This window comes from Fukomys damarensis, unplaced genomic scaffold, assembly GCF_012274545.1.
Source record: "Fukomys damarensis isolate Sample0158 unplaced genomic scaffold, DMR_v1.0_HiC HiC_scaffold_6, whole genome shotgun sequence".
Classification (NCBI taxonomy): domain Eukaryota; kingdom Metazoa; phylum Chordata; class Mammalia; order Rodentia; family Bathyergidae; genus Fukomys; species Fukomys damarensis.
In genome coordinates, this window is record NW_022900918.1 from 11,502,254 (window position 1) to 11,527,170 (window position 24,917).

Below are 24,917 nucleotides of genomic sequence, written 5' to 3' on the forward strand. Positions count from 1 at the left end.
TTTGGGAAGAGCTTCTTTATCACTGGGCTCCAGAGTCTGTGACTTTGCCTTCTTGGCAGTTTCTTTGCCTTTATTTTTCCTGGCCAACTCAGAAGCTGGCATTGGATAATATGCCCAAGTTGAGGCTGTATAGCCTTTCAGTCTTCTTTCTTACTTCCTGTTCAAGCCACTTTTGGGAACCAAAATTTCTTTGAAATATTTAGTAGGTCTTAGGAGTTGTGGGTAGGGGAGATATCCAGGTGTTAACAAATCTCATAAAATATATTATGTACCCTATTTTTTTTTATCTCAGTCATTTCTAAATGCTAGAAAGTACAACCACAGTTATTTTTTAGATATATTTTACAGATTTGTTGTATGCTTTTGCTTTTTCCATTCAAGTAATAGAGGTAGCCTTCTCAGAAAAAAGCTTGGTCCTTTTCCTCCTTTGACCCTCTTTATCCCCTGGGAAAATTTACTCCATGCTACATGACTAGGGATACTATGAACATTCATTTCTGGGGGTTTTGGTATAATGTAAATTTTCATTTCTATAGAGGATAATATTTAGAGTGGGGTTGCTATGTCATTTAGTAAGTGATGCTTAACTGTAAGAAACAACCCAAACTTCTCAAAAGTGGCTGCACCATTTTATGTTACCACCATATGTTAGTCAGCCATGGATGCCATAACTAAATTCTGTGGACTGGCAGCCTAAATAAGCACCTCTCTATTTTCTCGCAGTTCTAGAAACTGAGAGTCCAAGGTCAAGGTGCTGGTCTACAGTAAGGTATTTTTTTTTTGTTCTTCTTTTTCTGTCTTCTTGCTGTGTCCTCACAAGTGAAAGGGAGAGTGCAAGCTCTCTAATATCTTTCTTTTAAGACACTACTCTTGCATCCTTCCATGTTTTTATAATTTCATCAAATTTTCTTTCCTTCCTTAGGGTCCCATTTTCAAACATAGCCACAGTAGGGTGAGGGCTTCAACATTTGAATTGTGGGTGGACATAAACAGTCAATTCATATCTAGAAATATGTGAAAGTTCTGATTGTTCTACTTTCTCCCCAGCCCTTGTTATTATCAGATTTTCAAAAATTCAGTTATTTTAATATTGGTACAGTGGTAATTCAATATAGTTTTATAGTGCATATTCCAACTGGCAAAAGATGCTGAAAATCTTTTTTTTTTTTTTAAACAGGGGAGAGAGCGAATGCAGTCCCCCACTACCGCAAATTATGCAGTTGAGTTTCCCACATTTGGGAATTCACAGGGGTCAGCACATCCAAAGTGTAGTGGATAAGATCCACCCTGGAAAACCACCTTAATGATTATGGTATCTCCCCTGCCAGGTAAGTATTGAATACCTTTTTATACACTTGCTTATCATCATAATAACCTCTGTAGTAAAATATTTTAGTGTTTTGCTCATTTTAATTCAATCATTATTTTCTTTCTATTGTGCTTTGAGAGGTTTTCAAGAATATATGCTAAATGTATATCTTTTGTTAAATAAGCAAATATTTCCTCATGCTCTGTAAAAACTGTTCTATTAATAGCAGCTTTCATAGAACAAAACCTTTTTTTCAGCTTTAATTGAGTTTATTGGTATATTTTAGGGATACAGTACAGTTACATTCATTGTTGGGATCTTGCACCTCTACATGACAGGTCGTGGTTCTCATTTTTTCCCCTTGTCCCTGCCCTCCCTTCACCCCCGCTCCCCTCCCCATCTACAAGCACTTTATTTCCATCTTTTCTTTGTCTCACATTTTTTTCTTTTCCCTTATTACCCTTCCCCTACCCACCCCACCTCCCTTACACCTTTAGCCCCTTTCTTCCCATTTCGCAATGTCTGTAATCTTATTAGAATCTTATGTATTACTGCAGTTTATTCACACCAGAGAAACTATTTGGTATTTACACATGTGTGCTTTATTTATTTCACTTAGGAGTATATCCACAATATATATACATTTTCCTATGAATGAATCTATTTTCTCTTCTTTATGGCTGAGTAATATTCCGTTTTATAGAAAAACCACATTTTCTTTATCCAGTTTCCAACGGATGGACAAATGGGCTGTTTCCAAGTTTTAGCTATTACAAACTCTGCCTCTATAAACATGGGTGCACATATATCACTGTGATATGATTCTTTTAGTTCTTTTGGAGAGATACCCAGCAGAGGGATGGCTGGGTCAAATGGAACCTCTAGTCCCAGATCTTTGAGGTATCTCCATATTGATTTCCAAAGTGGTTGTACCAGTCTGCACTCCCACCAACAATGGAGAAGGGTTCCTTTCTCCCCACAACCCTGCCAGCATTTGTTATTGTGTGATTTCTTGATAGCAGCCATTCTTTGTGGGGTACAGTGAAATCTCAGTGTTGTTTTCATCTGCATCTCTCGAATGACCAGTGATGTGGAACATTTTTTCATATATTCATTTGCTACTTTTACTTCTTTGTCTGAGAAATGTCTGTCCATTTTGGATTCCCATTTTTGAATCAGGTCTTTATATTTCTGGGACTGATTGTTTTGATTTCCTTATATATTCTAGATAATAGTCCTTTGTCTGAGGAACACCTGATAAAATTTTTTCCCACATTGTAGGTTGTCTCTTAGTTCTGCTGATGGTTTCTTTTTCAGTACAGAAGATTTTTAATAAGATGAGATCCCAGTTGTTGATTCTTTCTGCTAGTTCCCATGCTACTGAAGATTTGTTCATAAAGTCTTTTCCTATGCCAATGTCTTGCATAGTTCTGCCTAACTTACCTTCCAGTGAGTTTAATCTTTCTATTTTAATATTTAGATCTTTAATCCACTTGGATTTTAATTTAGTGCCTGGTGAAACATAAGGGTCCAGTTTTAATCTGTGGCAGTTTCAGATCCAGTTTTTCCAACAGCATTTATTAAAGAGGCTATCCTTCCTCCAGTGGGGATGGTCACCTCCTTTGTCAAAGATGAGGTAGCTGAGTGCATCTGGAGTTGTTTTTGTGTCTTCCAGTCTGTTCAGAATCAGCATGGTATTGGCCTGTTTCTTTGCCAGTGCCATGCTGTTTTTATCAGAGTGGCTTTGAAGTATAGTTTCAAAGTGGGAATTTTTATACCAGCTGCCATGTGTCTGTTGCCTAGGATGGCTTTTGCTATTCTAGGTCTCTTATGGTTCCAAATGAATTTTTCGATTCTTCTTTGTAGTCCTGTGAAGTATACTGTTGGAATTTCAATTGACATCGCGTTGAATCTGTATAGCAGTTTTGGTAGTATGGCCATTTTCACTATGTTGATTCTTCCTACCCAGGAGCAGGGAATATCTTTCCATTTTCTTATATCCTCTTCAATATCTTTTCCAGAGGGCTGTAGTTTTCAGTGTAGAGGTCTTTTGCTTCTTTTGTTAGATTGATTCCTAGATACATCATTTTTTGGATGCTATTGTGAAAGGAATTGTTTCCCTAATTTCTCTCTCAATGAGTCTGTTATTTTTGTAAAAGAAGGCTATTGATTTTGGGGTGTTGACCTTGTATCCTCCTACTCTGCTAAAAGTATCAATTAAGTCTAGAAGTCTTTTGGTGGAGTTTTTTGGGTCTTCAATGTAGAGTGTTATATCCTCAGAGTATTCATATACTACACTGATTTGAATTTTATAGACTTATAGAAAGTCTTAAATTGAGGGTGCAAATTCTCCAGATTTATTTTTTCTTCAAAAAAGTTTGGCTTTTTCTTTGATTTTCCATATAAATTTGAAAAAAAGTTTATGTCAAAAACTCTTGCTGGGATTTTGACTTTCCAAAATTGTGGCAAAATTAAATCAAATCTTTAATAAATTTGGGAGGAGTTGTCATCTTTAATTAGTGCATCTGCCACTGTATGAAAGGTGTTTCTCTTCGTTTACTTTGCTCTTCTTTGATTTCTTTCATCTCATTCATAATCACCTGCATAGGTAAATGGCTCATGCCTTGTTAGTTTTACACATATATATTTAAGAGTTTTTATTCAATACTAGGGTTTAAACCCAGGGCCTCAGACATGCTAAGCAAGCTCTCTAATGCTGAGTTACATCCCTACCTCTTTGAAAATTTTACCAACACATGGTCTTGTTAAGTAGCCCAGGATAGCTTCACATTTGTAAACCTCCTTCCCCAGTCTCCTGAGTAGCTGAAATTATAAGCATGAGCCACCTTGCCTGATTCAAAGTTTTTAAAAGCAATATAAATACAAGATATTTAAAAATTTTTTGGTTTCTACTTGTTCATTGCTGTCATAGAAATTGAGTTAACTTTTGTATGTTGACATTATATTTTGTAATTTTACTGAATTCACTTATTACTTCTAGCATTTTTATATACTCTTTAGGATTTTCTATACTGAAATTATGTCATCTGCAAAAGGTCCACAGAAGAGAAACAGTTCATGGTAGAGCAGGCAGGAGGCAGCAAGCAGCACACAGCAAAAGCAGCAAGCCTACCTTCCCTCCCTCATTTTATATCCATTCAGGCTATAAGCCTTTTGGTGGTTGGTATCCACACCCAGAGTGGGCCCTCCCATTTTCCATGGGAAGCCAATCCATGAACTAATTTATTACCATACAGCATTAATTCTAGTACACATTCTAGATCCAGCCATCTCTGAAAAGCCCCACTTATGAGCACATGAGGTTTTAGAGAGACATATAGACACATGCCATAACAGACTCTGCCTTCTTCTATATAACAAGACCCTTATGATTATATAAAGGGTTACAGGGACACCAAAGAATTCCCTTCTCATGAATAATTGACTAGCAACATTTAATTTTATCTGCAAGCTTAATTCCTTTTTGTTGCAGAAATTACTCACAATGTCTAGGGATTAGGTTATGAATATCTTTGGGGCTTCCCTACTTTGCGTAAAGTGGTATAAATAATGTACATCCTTGCCTTGTTTGTGATTTTAGGGTGAAAACACTGTGTATTCCACTAAGTTTCTTGTTAGCTGTGGATTTTTCTGAATAATTTTTATAAGGTTAAAATTCATTTCTGTAACCCGTTTCCTGAGAGGCTTTAGCAAGCAAGGATGATGGATATTGTCAAAAGACTTTCATCATTGATCAACATATTTTCTTTTTCTTTTCAACTCTTAATGTATTGTATTACATTGAATTCACATATTCAAGCATCCATGTTTTCCTGTAATAATTCCCTTTCTCATTATGTATTTTTCTTTTTATATATTTCTGGATTCAGTTTGTATGTTTTGAATATATTTTTCATCTTTTTTTAGAAGGATATTGATTTTTCACATCAGAGTCATGTTGACTTCCTAAAATAAAAAAGAAGAGCTATCATTCCTCTTCTATCATGTATTTTCAAAGTAATTGTGTAGGATTGATATTTCTTCTTTAAATGCTTAGCAAAATTTACCAGTGAAATCATCAGGGCCTTGTCATAGTTCTTTATTATCTTAAACTATGAATGCATTTACTACAATAAAAGACTATTTGGGCAATTGATTTCTTCTTATATGAGTTTTGGATACTCATCATCCTCAAGGAACTTGTTTTCCAAGTCACCAAATTTATGTGCATTATGTTAATTGTATACTTTCCTTATTTTAATTTTAATATCTGTGGGATCTATTGACATGTATGATTTCATTCTAATCTGTTTGTTCCTTTTTGCATTATACATCTTCCAAAGAAAGAATTTTTAGATTATTTTCTCTTTTTCCATTTTTCAATTGTATTAATTTCTGTTCTTATCTTTATTACTTTCCTTCTGCTCATGAGTTTATTTAGCTCTTATTTTCAAATTTCTTAAAGCAAAACCTTCATCATTGATTTGTAATAATTCCTATCTGTATCACAAACATAATGCAATAAACTTTTCCTGAAGTGGTTCTTCAGATGCACCTCACACATTGTTATATGTTCAACTTTGTTACTTCAAAATAACATTCTAATTTCTCTTCATATTTTGTATTTGATTCATTTCTAGTTCTGTGAAGTACACTGTTGGAATTTCAATTGACATTGCATTGAATCTGTATAGCAGTTTTGGTAGTATGGCCATTTTCACTATGTTGATTCTTCCTACCCAGGAGCAGGGAATATCTTTCCATTTTCTTATATCCTCTTCAATATCTTTTTCAGAGTGCTGTAGTTGTATTTGATTCATTTATTGGTGAATGTGCTATTTAACTCCTAAGTATTTGGAAATTTATGAGCTCCTATTATTAATTTTAATTTGATTTCATTATGTTAATATATCATTTTATGTGACATCAATTCTTTTAGATTTATTTAGTGACTTTGATATGGTTTATTGCATTAAATATTTCATACATACTTCATAATAATGATCATTGTACTTAGTATTGGATACGTTGTTCTACAAATGTGAATCAGGCACTGCTAGCTGATAATATCTTTCTATATCTTATTTAATTTTTTCTTTATTTGGTTTGGCTATTATAGATACAGCAGTATTGAAATTACCACTTATAATTGTAAATTAGTGCTTTCTTTTTATATTCTGTCAATTGTATTTCATATATTTTGAGACTCTTTTAGATGAAGACATATTTAAGACTTGTTTAGTTTTTCCTTTCCATTGATATACCACTTTCATTATTGTGTAGTCTTCCTCTTTATCACTGGAAACTTTCCTTGCTTTGACATATACTTCATCCGATATTAATACAGGCACTTCAGCTTTCTTTTGATTAGTGTTAACATAGTATATGCCTTTTAATTTATTTGTATCATTATGTTTAAAGTGGATTTTCTATAGAAAGTAAAGGAAAGAAAAATATGAGAAAAGAAGGAAATAATGGAAACAAAAGTTTTTGTAAATAGAGAGGAGTGAAGGAGAAAGCAGAGGAGTAGGGGAAAGAAAAGAAGCAAGATATATCATGTTTAGGTATAAATTCCCAAAGGTGGATGAGATCATAATGTATACCTAAAATGAACCAATAAACTTAATGGTAAAAAAGTAAATTGTACCATGCTTTTAAATCTATTCCAACAGTCTATTTCTAAAGTTCAGAATTTAGTGCATTTACAATGAATGTGATTCCTAATATGGTTGACTGTAGGTTCAGATATAGAAACTTGCTTTTTTTAATATTCTCTATATTCCTTGCTTCTTTTTCTGTCTTTTAAAAATTAATTCAGTACTCTTTTATACCTCTGTGCATTTCTCCTTTTGCATTGCTTTATATAACTCATTGTTTCTTTAGTGATTGCTTTCTGGATCCTAATATTTCAATTTGAGTTCTGTTTTTCACCTTCATACTGCTATTTAGGCCATGTAGTCTTATAGCAGGAACTTTGCAAGTAATGCAGTCCATATTTTCATTCTTAAAATATTTTCTATTTTATCTTGAGTCAGATGCATGAAACAGTGATGTATGTATTGTGGGATTACTATCTTGAGCTCCCACTTTACCAGGGTCTCCTTCTGGTTCTCTGAGGTTCCCATCCCATTTCACTTCTTTTGGCCTAACATCAGATAATTAAAATTCTATAGCCTGTGGTACATTTCCTGCAACTTCATATGCAGATATGGGGTCAGATGTTTGGAGAAAAAAAAGAGAAAAAGCCAACAGGTGTTTGCCACATGACTTTGGGACTACATGTACTCTGGGAAAATAAATGATTCTCCTTTCTTAGATTTTTGCACTATATTGAGTCTCTGCTGATGCCTTGCTATATAGCTTTACTGGTGAGTAATGCAGAAAAAAATACTAGGCAGTGGACATGGGATTTAGTTCAGTGGTTCAGTGGCCTACCTTGCAAGCACAAGGACCTGAGTACAATCCCCTGTACCCCCACCAAAAAAAAAAAAAAAAAAAAAAAAAAAAAAAAAAAAAAACAGGCATCACTTCACTCCATGACCTCTTTCCATCTTCTCAGACCAGCAAGCCACTACCTCTTAAAGCTTTTACAACCACACCTGGCTGCCTCTAGTTCCAACCTAGTGGGGAGGGAAATAAACTTATTGTGGACTTGAAGGTCCTTTAAATTCTTGTCTAATTTCTCAATTTTCCTGCTACTGTGTACTTTTTCAGAGACCTCCAATAGTTCCTCCATGAATTCTGTAAAATACATTACTTTTATCCAATAAGAAAAGGAGGATGGAGTTTTATTCAATTTTTCATGAAACCAGAATTACTGAAAGGATTCCAAACAACAGTTTTTTAAACATAGCATCTGGAGTAAAGTATGGGGAAATGAAAGTCAAAGGAAAAGATTTATGCCTTTTCTTGGTTGAATTTCCAATTAGGAAGACTAAGGGAGTTTCTTGACATTAGCAAAGTAAAAAGAAAATTATTGTAGAAGACATTGGAATTTATTATTGTTATTAAAATGTATCAAAATAGTGCGAGCAGATTTGGGGAAAGCAGCTTGGACACCAGATCTCCCTCAGGCCTGGGCCCAGTCCATGGATCTGGCTATTCTCACCCTCCATTGCAGGCACTGCCTTTGCTGCTCCAGTGCCAGGAGGGCACACCCCCCCCCACTCTCAGATCTCCTGATTGTGCCATTACTTGGACCTACTCCGCAGAGGCATAGCTGGTTATAAAGGGTAATTTTCTGAGCTACCAAATTTGAACATCTTTAAAGAAAGGGCAGGGGAAACCTGTAGTAGAACTGTGTGGAGTTCAACCCTGCAGGAGGTCAGGGAGCTCAATTTGGGCCTTGCGGCCTGAGGTGAGTCTGCATTGTGGGGGTCTGCCATTGGCTAGCTTAGATAGGGGGATTTGTTTCTGCACATGGCTGCACACATTGTGTATTATGACAGCAGATATTTAGTCTGAAAGAGGCCCTTCAAAGTCATTTTTTTGTCCTTTTCTTTCTTTTCCTCATTCCACTCGTAAATTCTGTTTTCTGTCCTCTTTCACCAACTCAGTCTCTTGCTCCACCATATTATCCCTCATGTCCCTTTCTGTTCCTGCTCCTGCCCTGACTCACATTTCTTCTTTTATCATTTTTTCTTTATCTTCTATTTTTCTATCATTGTGCCTCACTCAAGGGTCAGTAGTTTCAAGGTAAAGTGAGCCCCTATTGCTGTTAAGGGGATATATTCTTGTCCTTATACTTGCACTCTGTCTATCCCTTTTGAGTTGAACAATTTCCTAAAGATTGTGTGGTCATTCTGGGTCCTCTGGCTTCACTTGAAACTTTCTCCAGTTCTTTTACTTATTTACTCTTCTCATCTTAACTCTGTCTATGCCTCCATCATAAATGGTATATATGCTATGTTGAGGAGTTTGTTCACTGCAAACATATTTTGTCTGCTTCTTGATTTTAATTTAATTCACATGGTTTAAAGGTGATAGATTAATGACTACCACAAGTGGTCAATTTGCAAGTAGTGATTGATCCTATTGTGTTGCTGATTGTATCAATTGGTATAAAGGATAGGGATTGATTTAATGAGTTGTTTTCTCTGATATTGTGAAAATGAGAATGTCTATGAGTCATTAGAGAATCAAAAGCTAAAATGCAACTATATCAGGAAGATTCAATAACCCAGAGATTGAATCAAGGACAACCCAACAGCAAAAATAAAAATGAGAAAACACTTAAACAAGACACAAAGACAGACTTATACTTCACCAATGGCAAACAGTAGGGCAAAGGAAGATGAAAAGTCTGATAGTGAACCACCAGGACACTCAGAACTCACAGCAAAGGAAGTAACAAAATAGATCAATCAGGCTCTAGAAAAATTCAAAACAGAAGAAATAATTTCTCAGATAACCATAGACATGGTGAGCAAAATGAAAAGCATAATTCGAGACTCTAGAACAGAAAATGACAAAAAAAAAAAATAGATGAGCTCAGGACCATAATAGAATCCATGAAGGCCCAGCATAAGAAAGAAATGGAAACAATGAATACACAAAATAAGAAAGAAATCAAATCCATTAAAAAGATTCACACAAGTATCCAGGAGATTAAAAGCTCTATTGAAAGTGTACGCAACAGAATAAAAGAATGCGAAGATAAAATCTCAGAGATAGAAGAGAGGATCTCAGTGGCTCTAAGAGAGATATCTCTTAAAAACAGTAAGGGATCAATGAGAAAGTATATTCATTCATAGGAAAATGGATACATTTTGAAGATATACTCCCAAGTGAAATAAAAAAGTCACAAACGTGTAAATACAAAATAGTTTCTCTGGTGTGAAAAACCAAAATAGTACTCAAGATCCTAATGGGACAATTAGCAATACGAAATAGGAAGAAAAAGGCTAAAGGTGTAGGGACAGTGGGAAGGGTAGGGGAAGAGGAATAAGGAAAAGGGAAAAATGTGAGAAAATGTAAAAAATGGAATTAAAGTGTTTGTGGGTGGGGAGGAGAGGAGGGGGTGAAGGAAGGGTGGGGACAAGGGGAAAAAATGAGAACCAAGACCTGTCATGTAAAGGTACAAGATCCCAGTAATGAATGTAACTGTACTGTCTACCTAGAATGTACCAATAAATTTAATTTAAAAAATGAAAAAAAAAAGAGTAAGGGATCATGGGAAATTTATCCAACATTTCATAGATGATGCAAAGAAGAATAACATAAGACTGATAGGAATCCATGAAGTACTAGGAGAAAATGCAAATGACTTTAAAAAATTTTTCACAGAATTAATGACAGAAAACTTCCCGAACAGAGGGGAAGAATTTGACATTCAGATAAGTGAGACATACAGGACTCACTCCAAGTAGCCATGATAAAAAAAAAATCTACACCTAGACATATAATAATCAAGATCCCAGAAACCCAACAAAAGAACAAAATACTACAAGCAGTGAGAGAAAAGAAGCAAATCACATGCAAAGGAAAGCCCATCAGAATCACAGCAGACTTTTCAACACAAACCCTCAGGTCAAGGAGATCCTGGAGTGAGGTATTTCAAGTCCTAAAAGAAAACAACCTCCAACCTAGACTGATGTATCCTGCAAAACTCTCTTCAAAATGGATGGGGAAATAAGATACTTCCACAACAAAGAACACCCGAGAAACTTCATGAATACCAAAGCAGCACTACAAGGAATTCTAAACAATATCCTAGAAAAAGACCATGAAGATCACAGCACCATGAGGCACAACAGAGCAAATCAAATAGTCAAGGCAAGAAACTAAGAGGAGATGGCAAAAAATTAAAAAGAGTCAACAAAAGGACAATAACATGACAATAAGAAGTCAGATATCAGTTATAAGCATCAATGTCACTGGCCTCAATTCACTGATCAAGAGAAATAGACTGGCAGAATGGATTAAGAAGCAAAATCCAACAATATGTTGTAAACAAGAAACATACCTAGTGCAAAAAGAAGCACATAGATTGAAAGTGAAAGGGTAGAAAACAATTCTCCATGGGACAGAAGCCCAGAAAAAAGCAGGGGTAGCAATCTTATTCTCAGACAAAGTAAATTTCAAACCAAAACTGATTAAGAGAGGCACATCCTTGTGAAGGGAACAATTCAAGAGGAAGAGATGACAATCATAAACATATATGCACCAAATATAAATGCCTCCAATTATATAAAACAAATATGAAGTAACATGAAAAACCAAATAAGCACTAAAACCATTGTAGTTGGGGATCTAATTACCCCACTATCACAAATAGACAGATCATCTAGGCAAAAAATCAACAATGAAATACTAGAACTGAACCAAGCTTTTGAATGCATGGATTTATTAGATGTCTATAGAGTGTTCCACCCCACAAAATCAGAATATGCATTCTTTTCAGCTGCACATGGGTCATTCTCCAAGATCTATCACACACTAGCTCACAGAACAGGCTTTAATAAATGCAAAAGAATGAAAGTTATTCCCTGTATATTATCAGATCACAGTGCAATTAAGTTGGAGATGAATAGCGTAAGAAACAGTAGGAACCTCACAAACACATGGAAATTGAACCACACTCTTCTGAACAATCAATGGATCACAGAGGAAATTAAAGAAGAAATCAGACAGTTTTTAAAAATAAACAAAAATGGCAATAGAATATACAGGAATCTATGGGATGACATAGATGACAGCAGTTCTATCTGGAAAATTCATAGCACTGAATGCCCACCCTAGGAAAACAGAGTGAGCTCAAATTAACAACCTAATGATGAATCTTAGCTCCTAGAAATCCAAGAGCAAGAAAAACCCAAAACACTGTCCTGAACAATCAATGGATCACAGAAGAAATCAAAGAAGAAATCAGACAGTTTTTAAAAATAAATGAAAATGCCAATACAACATACAGGAATCTATGGGACACAATGAAAGCAGTTCTACGTGGAAAAATCATAGCACTGAATGCCTGCATTAGGAAAACAGAGTGAGCTCAAATAAACAACCTAATGATGACTCTTAGACTCATAGAAAAACAAGAGCAAGAAAAACCCAAAGCTTGAATAAGAGAGGAAATTATAAAGATTAGAGCAGAAATCAGCGCAATAGAAACTAAGAAAATGATACAAAAAATAAATGAATCAAAGAGTTGGTTTTTTGAAAGAATAAATAAAATTGATAAACCCTTAGCAAACCTTATCAAAAAAGGAAAGAAAAGGCTCAGATCCATGCAATTAGGAATGAAAAATGCAAAGTTACAACAGATCCCACAGATATCCAGAGGATCATTAATACCTACTTTGAGAATCTGTACTCTAATAAAATGGAAAACACAGAAGAAATGGACAGATTTCTAGATACTTATGAATTACCAAGTTGAATGAAGAAGATAAAAACATTTGAAACAGCCCAATTACAAATCAGTGAATTTGGAAATGTAATTTAAAACTTATCAAGAAAGAGAAGCCCAGGTCCTGATGGATTAACTGCTGAATTTTACAAGACATTTAGAGAAGAACTACTGCCATTAGTCTTCAAACTTTACAATGAAATTGAAAGGGAAGCAAAACACCCAAATTCATTCCTCGAAGCAAGTATTACTTTGATTCCAAAACCAGGGAAAGATGCAACTAAAAAAGAGAACTACAGGCCAATCTCCTTAATGAATATAGATGCAAAAATCCTCAATAAGATACTAGCAAACAGAATACAGAGGATCATAAAAAAGATCATACATCCTAAACAAGTCAGATTTATTCCAGGGATACAAGGATTGTTCAACATATGTAAATCAATAAATGTAATACACTATATTAACAAAGTCAAGGACAAAGCACACAAGATCCTCTTGATAGATACAGGAAAAGCATTTGACAGAATTTAACACCCATTCATGATAAAAACCCTGGAAAAAATTGGAATAGATAGTCTATATCTCAACTTAATAAAGGCTATCTATGAAAAACCAACAGCCAACATTATTTAAATGGCCAAAAACTGAAAACCTTCATGCTAAAATCACGAACAAGACAAGAATGCCCACTATCACCACTCTTCTTCAATACAGTTCTGGAAACATTAGCTATAACAATTAGACAAGAGAAAGAAATTAAAGCAATAAAGACAGGAAAGGAAGAAGTTAAACTGTCATTATTTGCTGATGATATGATACTCTACATTGAAGACCCAAAAAACTTCACCAAAAGACTTCTAGACTTATTTGATACTTTTAGCAGAGTAGCAGGATACAAGGTCAACACCCTAAAATCAATAGCCTTCTTGTACACAAATAACAGACTCACTGAGAGAGAAATTAGGGAAACAATTCCTTTCACAATAGCATCCAAAAAATGATGTATCTAGTAATCAATCTAACAAAAGAAGCAAAAGACGTCTACACTGAAAACTACAGCCCTCTGAAAAAGATATTGAAGAGGATATAAGAAAATGGAAAGATATTCCCTGTTTCTGGGTAGGAAGAATCAACATAGTGAAAATGGCCATACTACCAAAACTGCTATACAGATTCAACTCAATACCAATTGAAATCCTAACACTATACTTCACAGAACTAGAAAGAAGAATCCAAAAATTCATTTGGAACCATAAGAGACCTAGAATAGCAAAAGCCATCCTAGGCAACAGACACATGGCAGCTGGTATAAAAATTCCCACTTTGAAACTATGCTACAAAGCCACTGTGATAAAAACAGTATGGTCCTGGCAAAGAAACAGACCTGAGGATCAGTGGAACAGATTGGAAGACACAAAAACAACTCCAGATGCACTCAGCTACCTCATCTTTGACAAAGGAGGTGACCCCCCCCACTGGAGGAAAGATAGCCTCTTTAATAAATGCTGTTGGAAAAACTGGATCTGAAACTGCCACAGATTAAAACTGGACCCTTATCTTTCACCAGGCACTAAATTAAAATCCAAGTGGATTAAAGATCTAAATATTAAAACAGAAAGATTAAACTCGCTGGAAGGTAAGTTAGGCAAAACTCTGCAAGACATTGGCATAGGAAAAGACTTTATGAACAAATCTTCAGTAGCACGGGAACTAGCAGATAGAATCAACAACTGGGATCTCATCTTATTGAAAAGCTTTTGTACTGCAAAAGAAACCATCAGCAGAATTTAGAGACAACCTACAATGTGGGAAAAAATTTTTACCAGCTGCTCTTCAGACAAAGGACTATTATCTGAAATATATAAATAACTGAAAATAATCAGCCCCTGCCAATATAACTCAACTCAAAAATGGGCATCTGAAATGAACAGACATTTCTCAGATGAGGAAGTAAAAACATCAAGTAAATATATGGAAAAATGTTCCACATCACTGGTCTTTTGAGAGATGCAGATAAAAACAACACTGAGATTTCACCTCACCCCACAAAGAGTAGGTGCTATCAAGAAATGAACCAATAACAAATTTTGGCAGGGTTTTGGGGAGAAAGAAACCTTTCTCCATTATTGGTGGGAGTGCAGACTGGTGCAACCATTATGGAAATCAATATGTTGATACCCCAAAGAGCTTGGACTGGAGGTTCCATTAGACCCAGCCATCCCTCTGCTGGGTATCTTTCCAAAATAATTAAAGCATCATACTATGATGATATATGCACACCTATATTTATAGCAGCAGAGTGTGTAATAGCTAAAATTTGGAAACAGCCCATTTGCCCATCAGTTGGAGACTGGATAAAGAAGATGTGATTTTTCTATGAAAAGGAATATTACTCAGCCATAAAGAATGAGAAATTAGAGTCATTCATAGGTAAATAGATACATATTGAGGATATACTTTTAAGTGAAATAAATAAGTCACACATATGTAAATACCAATAGTTCCTCTGGTGTGAATAAACTACAATAGTATATAAGATCCTAATGAGATAATTTACAATGTGAAATAGGAAGCAAAGGCTAAAGGTGTAGGGAAAGTGGGAAGGGTAGGGGAAAGGTAATAAGGGAAAATAAAAATAGGAGTAAATGAAAAACAGCAATAAAGTGTTTGTAAAAGGGGAGGGTAGGAAGTGGTGAAGGGATGGAAGGTATAAGTGGAAAAAATGAGAACCAAGACCTGCCATATAAAGGTACAAAATCCCAGTAAAGAATGTAACTTTACTGTCTACCTAGAATGTACCAATAAACTCAATTTAAAAAAAAAACACAAAAAGACAAAATAGTGTGAGAAAAAAATGTCATTGGATGCCATTACATGAATTCTGCTGGTTACTATATATTTACTTTGATTTGTACATAGGGGCATTGCTCTTTCTTGAATTTGATACTTCTAAAGCCAAGTCACTAATGATTTTCTCAGGCTGAGTCTGTAAACATAAGTGAAGGATTCCAGAAAATAGAGAGAGCTCTAAAAAGGAATTATTTGTGTTTGTATGAAATAAAACTTTATAATCTTTTCTTTCTTGCCATGTACATTCAAAATGCGTGGCCAGAAACTTTCACATAGCAGTATACTTGGTACTGTGGGAACTAAACTGGTATCATTCAAATAAGAAAGTTACAGAACTTCTGCAAATAGGATGAGGATCTTGAGATGGAGGGCGGGAAGAAGGAGAGGAAGGATAAGTAAAAAGAATTAAGATGTGTTATGTTCATCTAGCAACTCTCCATGGTGAATACAATCATATGTACTGAAAATATGTTCTAATAAAAATTATAGAATGTTATTCAAAGGTGGGGAAAACAATAATATTAATTAAGTGAAGCAAGTAAGGTACTTTTGTCATATTACTTACCACTACAGGCAGGTATTGTGAAGCAAGCTCACCATAAACTGGATGCTAACTCATCTCAGTTTGGTAAGGCAGAACATAATTGCATGCCACAAGTTGCATGAGGCAGATTTATTCCTCATAGATAGATATCAAGGTGGAAAAATGTTAGAATCCATTGTAAGCCAGACCTCCACATTTCCTAACAGCAGTCTGTGGTAGATAGTGTCATGACATCATGTGCTCTCTTTGCATAATGGTCAAAAGACTCCAAAATGCAGCTTTCTCCAGCTTATGGTCCTGAGGGGCTGCATGTATCACTGGACCAAGCTTTGAACAACATCCTGCTTATGGGAGGGAGGCATGATATCCACACTGTCCCAGGGTATTTGTCCCTAACTCAAGATGTTTACATTCCTCAGGAAAGAAAGGAACTGCTTCAAACATTTTCTTCTCATCTCAGAATGTTGCCAGGAAATATTACTGGGAAGTTCCACAGTTCTTACTAAAGACTACAAGCTAGGAAGGTGGAAGAACAGAGTCAGCCTACACAAACCTGGAGAACTTTTAGTGCAGTATGGCTTTACTTTTTACCTGAAGAATATGACACACAAAGATTCAGTAAATTGTCCAAAGTTGAAAAAGTATTATGCTTTACCTTGAGAATTCCTCTCAAAGGCTCATGTACTTAAAATGGGGCTTTTGGCAGGTAATTGGATCGTGGAGGTGCTGTGCTCATTGGTGGATTCATCTACTAGTGTGTCAGCAGCTGAATGTGCTATTGGAAGATAGGGCAAGGTGGGAAGAAGCAAGCACTGAGCTGTGACCTGGAAGGTATATCTCCCTCTCCAGCTCCTCTTTTCTCTGCTTCCTGGCTGTCATTGCATGAGCAGCTTCTCTCTGTTATGTTCCTTTGACATACCATTTCTACCTTGAAGCTAGCTGGCCATATGCATGAGCTAAAATGAATATCTCCACCTTTAATCTGTTGTGTCAGATATTCTGTTCCAGTGATGAGGAAAGTTACCAAGACATATTTTAGTACCAGGAGTGGGGTTTTGCTGTGGCTATCTGAACATGACGTTCAGAACCCTTTGGAACTGGTTTTTAGGCGTTTGAAAAGGTTTGGGGATGCTGTCTACAGAAACTTCAGAATGCTGTAAACTGAGCTTATTGGGGGAGGTTTTGGTTAGAGGGGAGAAGAGTAAAGATTTATAGAGATTCAGACAGTAAAGTCTAGGCTCAATTGGTTTCAGTTAAGAACAAGGATTCCATTGGGTGTTGAGATAGATAACATGGATATTATATCATGGCAAAAAAAATTGTCCATATTTTGTTCATATCTTGAGACTTTGTGAGAGATTGAAATTAACAATCTATTTTGCAGAATAATTCATCTGGTGGAGGAAATTTCAAGTCAATCCAGTGTTCAGGTGGTGGCATGGATATTGTTTGCAGCTTTTTAGCAGATCTATATTGAGGATAAAAAGCAAGTGGCACAGCTAAATGATTTTAGAAGCAGCTATATAGTTGGCCTAGGAGAGTTTTTTTGTTTTTCCAGAAAAGATTATCATTATAAGCCAAGTATGTTTCATCAGGACAATAGAAAAGATGCCTTGAGAGTATCTGAAGAATCTGCAAGATCCCATCCTTAACAGGCTAAAAGGCACAAAAGTGGAAGACTTTGCTTTAAGAAGAGAGCTCCAGGACATCCTGCTCCAGAAAGAGCACCTTCAGAACTGGTTCCCTGGGATTTGGTTCACAGTCCTCAAACATCTGGGAACTCAGAGGCCACTGTGGTTTTGATCCAAGGTAGCCCAGCTGATGCTTAAGCTGGTGGCAGACCTTGGTAATATCCACATAGTGCTAGTTTTATGGGCATTCAGATGCAAAGGTTGTGGGATTAGGGATAATTCCACCCAGATTTCAGAAAAAGGCTTGAGAGGCCTGGAAGTGTGCCCTTGAGAGGGCAATATGTGAAGCGGTAGTAATGAAGCTGAAAGTGCAGTAGAGACCACAGGATGTTGGAGATGCCAAAAATGTGCATTTTCTGAGGAAAACCACAGGCACTCGTCAGAGGCATATGAATAGGGAAGCCAGGAGGGCTGCAATAGGCAATGCTGTAGGGGCAAGGCTGCCTAAGTCCTTTGGAGTTTACATCTCATTGTCACAACTTGCCTGTGCTAGGGATATATTGTAAGAGATCAGCATCTGCTGGTTGTAGGTGGGGTAGGAAGAAAGCAAGGCTTCTAGTAAGATATCTGTGTTTGTTCTATGTTTTCCCTTTGGATATTGGGAATATAGTGAAAGAAACAATCTACTTTCTTTTTCCCTTTTCTTTCTTTAAGAATATCTTTATTGAAACTCTACTATTGGGATAGAGATGCTATACCTCAATCCTTCATACTCCTTGGCACCATTGTCCTATTTTTCTTACCCTTTATGTGTTCTGGGACTTCCTAAAATCTACACACTAATTTGGCTTCTGTTATTCTCTACTATCTAGAAGTTCAGCTTCTGGTGAAAAACTTGTACAGTGTTTTAGGTGTGGCCATGGGCAATTACGGAAGCTTCAACTGGCAGACTTCACAAGGAAATCTGCTTTTCCTATACCACAGGTGGTGCAGAGTCAATGCATTATATAGAAGGTTGTAGCCAAGGCCGTGTTCTTTCACACATTTATATTCCCAGCCTTAGAGCTTTTGTTCCTAGGTCTTTTTACTTGAGATTTAGGGCTCATTTTCAGTGGCCTCTTCTTTACAAGAAGAAGAAGAAGGGGAAAACTTGAACACATGTTTTCCGCTCTGACTCAGTATCCATTGCTTTTCCATTCATAACCCTCAGACCTTGCTCTCTCTACTGCCCTAAAGTCCATAAAATGGCCTCAACAGAAAAATAATCCCCAGATCTGTATTGATCACTTTTGTGATCAGTGCACTCTCCTGCCCAGCTCAGCTGAGATCTTGACAAAAGGAGACATTTCAGAAGCAATAATAAATGTGGACAGTGAGGATGCATCTTTTTTGTTTGTTTGTTTGTTTGTTTGTGGTACCAGGGATCGAACTTGGGACCTTGTGCTTTCAAGGCAGGTGGTGGAACCACTGAGCTAAATTCTTGGCCCAAGTCTTCTTCTTCTTTTTTTAAATTAAGTTTATTGGTACATTTTAGGTACAATGCAGTTGCATTCATCTTTGGGATCTTGTACCTTTACATGATGTATCTTGGTTCTTATTTTTTTCCCCGTTCCCCTGGCCTCTCTTCACCACATCCACCTTTACTATTTATAAAACTTTTTTTCCATGTTTTTACTTTTCTCATATTTTTTCTTTTCCCTCCTTTCCTTTTCCTTACTCCTCCAACTTCCCCTACTTCTTTAGACCTTTTCTTCTCATTTCAATTATCAAATATACATTTCAATCCTTATTTACACTTTTAGCTTTTTGCACTAGAGAAACTATTCAGTATTTGCATGTTTGTCCTATTTATTTCACTTAAGAGTATGGCCTCAATTGCACTGAGTCTTCCTGAAGTAAACTTGTAGGGTAGCTTTCAGAGGAAGAAAGACAAGTGGCCCTAGCAAATATTAGTCCCCCTCTTGTACCCCAAACTCCCTTGAATTTCTCCTAAATTCTAGCTTTTATACTTGTCATCTTTGGCCTACTTCCCATCGTAGGAAGCAGATTTTGAGTGAAGTCTGCTGTATGCTTATCACATCATTATATAAATAATTGTGTTTTATTTCATAAAATTACACAAATAATATAAATGCTAACATGACATTAACACCCCATGTAATATGTACCTGTTTGCTAAGCAACTGACTGTATAAATAAAGGAATGGCCAGACAACCATACAGAGACTTCAGATCTGAATCATGGAATTAGAGAAATGAGTAGCAGTAAGCAAAGAGTATCTGGTAATTGTAGAATCTTACAAGGGGAATGAGGGAAGAAATAGAATAGCAGGTAGAAGGTAGAAGAGAAAAAACACGGAAAGTAGAAAGGGCAATATGGTAACTTTTGTTCTTACCTCAAAAGCCAAAAAATCAATTCTCTGTCTCCTGATTGATGTTGCTGAAAGTTTAATGTGCTTCTGTAAAACAAGACCAGAAAATTGGAGAATGTCCCTAGCACTACCCTGCTGAGTTCCACCAAGTCTAGTTTGAATGAAATGAAACATCACAGTATAGATGTGTTCCATTTCCTTTGGAAGCTGAAAGGATTTTTTTCTTCATTTTTTTCCTAAAGAAAAATATGACTCTTTAAAAAAAACTAACCTGAAATCTGAATCTGTGTTATTACTTCCCCTTCAATAAATATAATGTTGACCAACATTATCCTAGCTATTTCGTTGTCTTGCCAGCAATATGGTAATTGGTATTAATGTGTGAGAATCAAAGCCTTTCAGAAATGATAGGCTTGATTTAGTACCACTGGCAAGGCTCTCATTAAATCAGTGAGGCCTGTGTAGTACAAATGTACAGATTCTGTTATTCCTCACTACAACAACCTCAGGGAGCCTTATTTAAAATGCACATGACAGATCAGGTGGGTAATGCTGTTGCCCAAATAAAGAGAAAATAGAAAATGGGAGCAAGATAATGTGAAATTTACCTTACAGAAACCATTAAGTAATCATTACTTGAGTAAAGTATGCATTTTACATAATCTGAACTATTCTGTATTTAAGAGCCTTGCTGGGACAAATACATCTCAACTAGATGTCTGAAGATTCTGAGTCAAAACAGAAAGGGATTCTGCTTCATTATTTGCTGCTAACAGAGGTCCACTGGATTACTTGAGGCCAGAATATTCAAATGATCTCACTTTGAAACAAGAAGGTAGAATTCTGCCTCAATTGAGCACCATCTCTACTCTCATTGTGATCTTTCCTGGTACACCTGTGCACCCGCACCACACCTGTGTGCACACACTCAGACTGTAGAATGAGCTCTAAGGATGTCTCTGCAGTGAAGAAACCATGGTCAATAGGAGGAAGAGCAGAGCCAGAAACAAGAGCCAGAGTGAGGAGTACAGAAAAAAATGAAATGATGGGGAAAATTTAGAGAGGAGGAGAATGTATGGGAAAAGGAGAATGATGTGCATAGGAAGGAGGGCAGGAAGAGCAGCATCTCAAGATGAGATCCAGAAGACCCTACACATTCCTCTTACTGTTACAAAATAAGAAGCCCATTTGAAATCTTATCCAGTACAATATAATTACCAAAAGAGCAAAAGGCTTTTTAATCTATAAGACTGACTTCAAGATTAATGACTAAAGAAAGTGGGTAAGGCACCAGCCTGGCCTGTCCAGGTACAGCAGGATTTGATGCATGACAATCTGATCTGCATAAAAACATTTAGGAGTGAGCTACAGCCACCCTTAGCAATAAGAGCCATTGGAGATCCAGAGGATGCCTTAGAATAAATGACATTGAACATTTTGAAAGATGTGGTGGTCTGGTACCCAGGAAAGGAATGAAGTTTGGAAGGGGCTATTTATAGACAAACTCCAGAGCAAAGCTCAAGTGTCTGTGATTCACCCAAGTAAAGTTGCTAAAGAGAATGTGTGGCACATCTATCTTGTTGGTGGAAACTGTGCATAGTGAAAATCCAAGACAATTCCACAGGGAAGGCAAAGTCAAATACCTCCCCCAATGACAGGCTGGGTGCAACAGTTAAAATAGGTGGTGAGGTGGAGGAAGTTTACCTTTTGTGATTACTCCAAGTACCTTTGGCTTGTCCTGATAATGTTCCTGACAGGTGTATGTGCCAAGACTATTTTCCCTTTTATTGTTCTTGTAACTAGTCCTTCTTGATTGACCTCCTGTGATTCAAAGCAGCCCAGGGATTCCCAGACCAAACAATGGTTGCAAAAGCATAAAACAGGAGTCAAATCAAGTCATGTAACAGAATTCTTGGGTTGTGCCAGAGTAAAGTGCTTCACAATTTAAAATAAACCAACATGAAAGGGGCAATCAGTACTGTTTCGGAGACTATGAATAATGCACTTATATTCTAGAAAAAAAGCTAGTTTTTCACTTAAGATCATGTTTGTTTTTGATGATAGGAAACAACATTAAGCCCAGAAAGCCGACAATCTTATTTTTTAAATTGCCCCCAAAAGTCATGTCCCTACATTCCTACAAATAGGAATAGTTGATTTTCAACTGAATCCTGATGATTTCCAGGTTTTTAAAAATTATGCAATGTGTAAATGTTCATTCTTATGTATATGACCAGGATACAAATAAATACACCATTTAGTTATTTAAGTAACAATTTGTCTTGCCTCAAAACTGTTCCTTTTAACATTTGGTTGGCAAAATTTTCAGCAGGCCGGTTCTCAAATATTGAAAAATTCACTCTTGGCCAGGGATTTAGCTCAGTGATTCTGCTGCCTGCCTTTTAAGTGCAAGGACCTGTGTTCAATCAATGGTACCAAAAAAAAAAATGTACATGAAAAATTCACTCTTGCTCAGATATCTTAAGATTAGTGATAGAAGAATAAAATACACTGAAAAGTAGCTTAGATTGATCTACAGGATGTTGGTTGAGAATGAGCTTGAGGATATGCTTGAATTATTTGCTGAATTGCAACTTGAAGCAATTAAAAGTCATAGTAGAGAGCTGAAGACAACTGTAGTCAAGAGAATGACTAATAGAGGAAGTCAAGGACAGGGTGACTTAGCCTGAGGAAAATTGCTGTCTGTAGCACAAGAGTACCATTCTTCAAGAACCATGGTATTCACAAGTGTAGTCACAAGAAAGAGAGGTTAGGAAACTTCTTCAAATTCTATCAGTGTGACGTAGCTTTAAAATCAAATATACTATATTTGCCTATTTCTATATCCAGATAGAAAAAAAATCATCTGTGCACTGTCTTTATTTTTAAGAGACATGAGCATTGGGCATATAAAAAGATATGCACAGATATTATAACCTTCAGGTAACATTGTTTGTTGGAGAATAGAATCAGGATTAAGAATGCCCAACAAAATGGATTCAAGAAACCAGGTGTTAAATTATAAAAGAGATTTTCCTATTGATTTTGTGCCATGGGTTCCAAGAAAACTGCTAATTAAGGATTTCAGTGGAATGATCTCACACTCTCTAGCTGTGTTTTTGCTAGTGCCTTCCCACATTGACTTAAGAGCATTGACACCTGTCTGTTGATTTGCTCTGATCAGCAAGATACTAGAAGATGTGAGCAGAGCAAAGGTTGGAAAGTGTTTACATAAAGGGACCATTTCTTTTGCTACTATTTGAAACCCCAAGACCATCATGTGTAGAAGATTAGATTAGTCTGCTAGAGCATGAAAAACTGCATGGAGTGGAAATGAGCCATCCATGTGGAGGCTGGCTTAGACCAAAAAGGTGCCAAATGCCAGATAGGTGGCTGAGGCTGTCTTGGGGTCTGAACTCATGCTGATCCATAAAAATATTTTTTTAAAGTTTATTATTTAAACAATTAAATTTGGAGAGGTTTGATTATTCAACACAAAATTGCCATTAAATATTTAATAGAATGGTAAAAATGATGATAACATCTAATAAGTTTATTATTATTATTATTATTATTATTATTACTGTTACTATAGTATGATGTGTTAGAAACCACAGTGTTGGTCATTATACAAGGTTCTTTATATTTTCTCACCTTTAAATTAGGTGTTCACATCATCATTTCACAAACTATAAGTTAATATTGTTAAGCATAGATCTAGTCATGTGAATAGCCAGTTACAATGCCAAGATTCATTGGAAGATCTGACAGGAAATGGGTCCTATGCCCTTTATATTAAGTCAGGATCTGGATGGCAGCTCCTCACATGAAGGAAGAAGGCACAGATTTACAGCAAGTTATGATCAGATTTACTCGAAGTGGTATAACATTTTACAATGAACTGTAATTGACTGGATGTCTTAATTTGCCTAGAGCCTAGCTTAGCAAAATATTTTCAATAAATATTTCTTAAACTGATGTGCAGAGAATTGAAATGCATTTCATAGAAGGCTGGTCTGCTTAACTCATCTGAAAATAAGTTGGAATAGTGGTAATGGAGAACAATTTTATGTAAGAAAATGTGAATATAAATCCTAATTTGAGCTATTCATTGGAATATGTGACCTGATGCAAGTTACTCCACCAGGTGCAAGTTAATGCTAGTGGAAAATGGAGGTAAAAAACTCTTTACAAATTTTAATATAAATTAGTAGAGTATTTTTTTTAAGTACTCATTTGACAAGGGGAAAAAATGAGAACCTAGACCTATCATGTAAAGGTACAAGATCTAAATAATGAATGTAACTGAACTGTATACCTAAAATGTACCAATAAACTCATGAGGAAAAAAAAAAGTACTCATCTGGTTCCCCCAAATACGCCTTAAATAGTAGATTTTTTTTTTTATTGAGTTTATTGGTACATTTAGGGATACAGTACAGTTACATTCATTGTTGGGATCATGTACCTTTACATGGCAAGTCTTGATTCTCATTTTTTCCCCTTACCTCTGCCCTCCCTTCACCCCATCCTCCCCTCCCCATCTACAAACACTTTATTTTCATCTTTTCATTCTCTCACATTTTTTTCTTTTCCCTTTTTGTTCTTCCCCTACGTATCACACCTTCCCTACACCTTTAGCTCCTTTCCTCCCATTTCTAAATGTCAGTAATCTTATTAGAATCTTATGCATTGTTGCAGAATATTCACACCAGGGAAACTATTTGGTATTTACACATGTGGGACTTATTTATTTCACTTAGGAGTATATCTTCAATATGTATCCATTTTCCTATGAATGAATCTATTCTCTCGCTCTTTATGGCTGAGTAATATTCCATTTTATAGAAAAACCACA

At 36.0% G+C, this 24,917-nt stretch overlaps 1 long non-coding RNA gene and 1 other non-coding gene across 2 annotated transcripts in view; one reads left to right on the forward strand and one right to left on the reverse strand.

Moving 5' to 3' along the window:
- LOC104861029 overlaps nt 1-24,917 on the forward strand; it is an 88,672-nt gene that overhangs the window by 8,651 nt on the left and 55,104 nt on the right. The window contains exon 2 of the long non-coding RNA XR_779888.1: nt 1,178-1,328. This is a non-coding gene — a long non-coding RNA (uncharacterized LOC104861029). The remainder of the gene's footprint in view (nt 1-1,177; nt 1,329-24,917) is intronic.
- Nucleotides 1,175-1,336, reverse strand: LOC117285143. Its single transcript, XR_004516124.1, has one exon. It is a non-coding gene; the product is annotated as a U1 spliceosomal RNA (small nuclear RNA).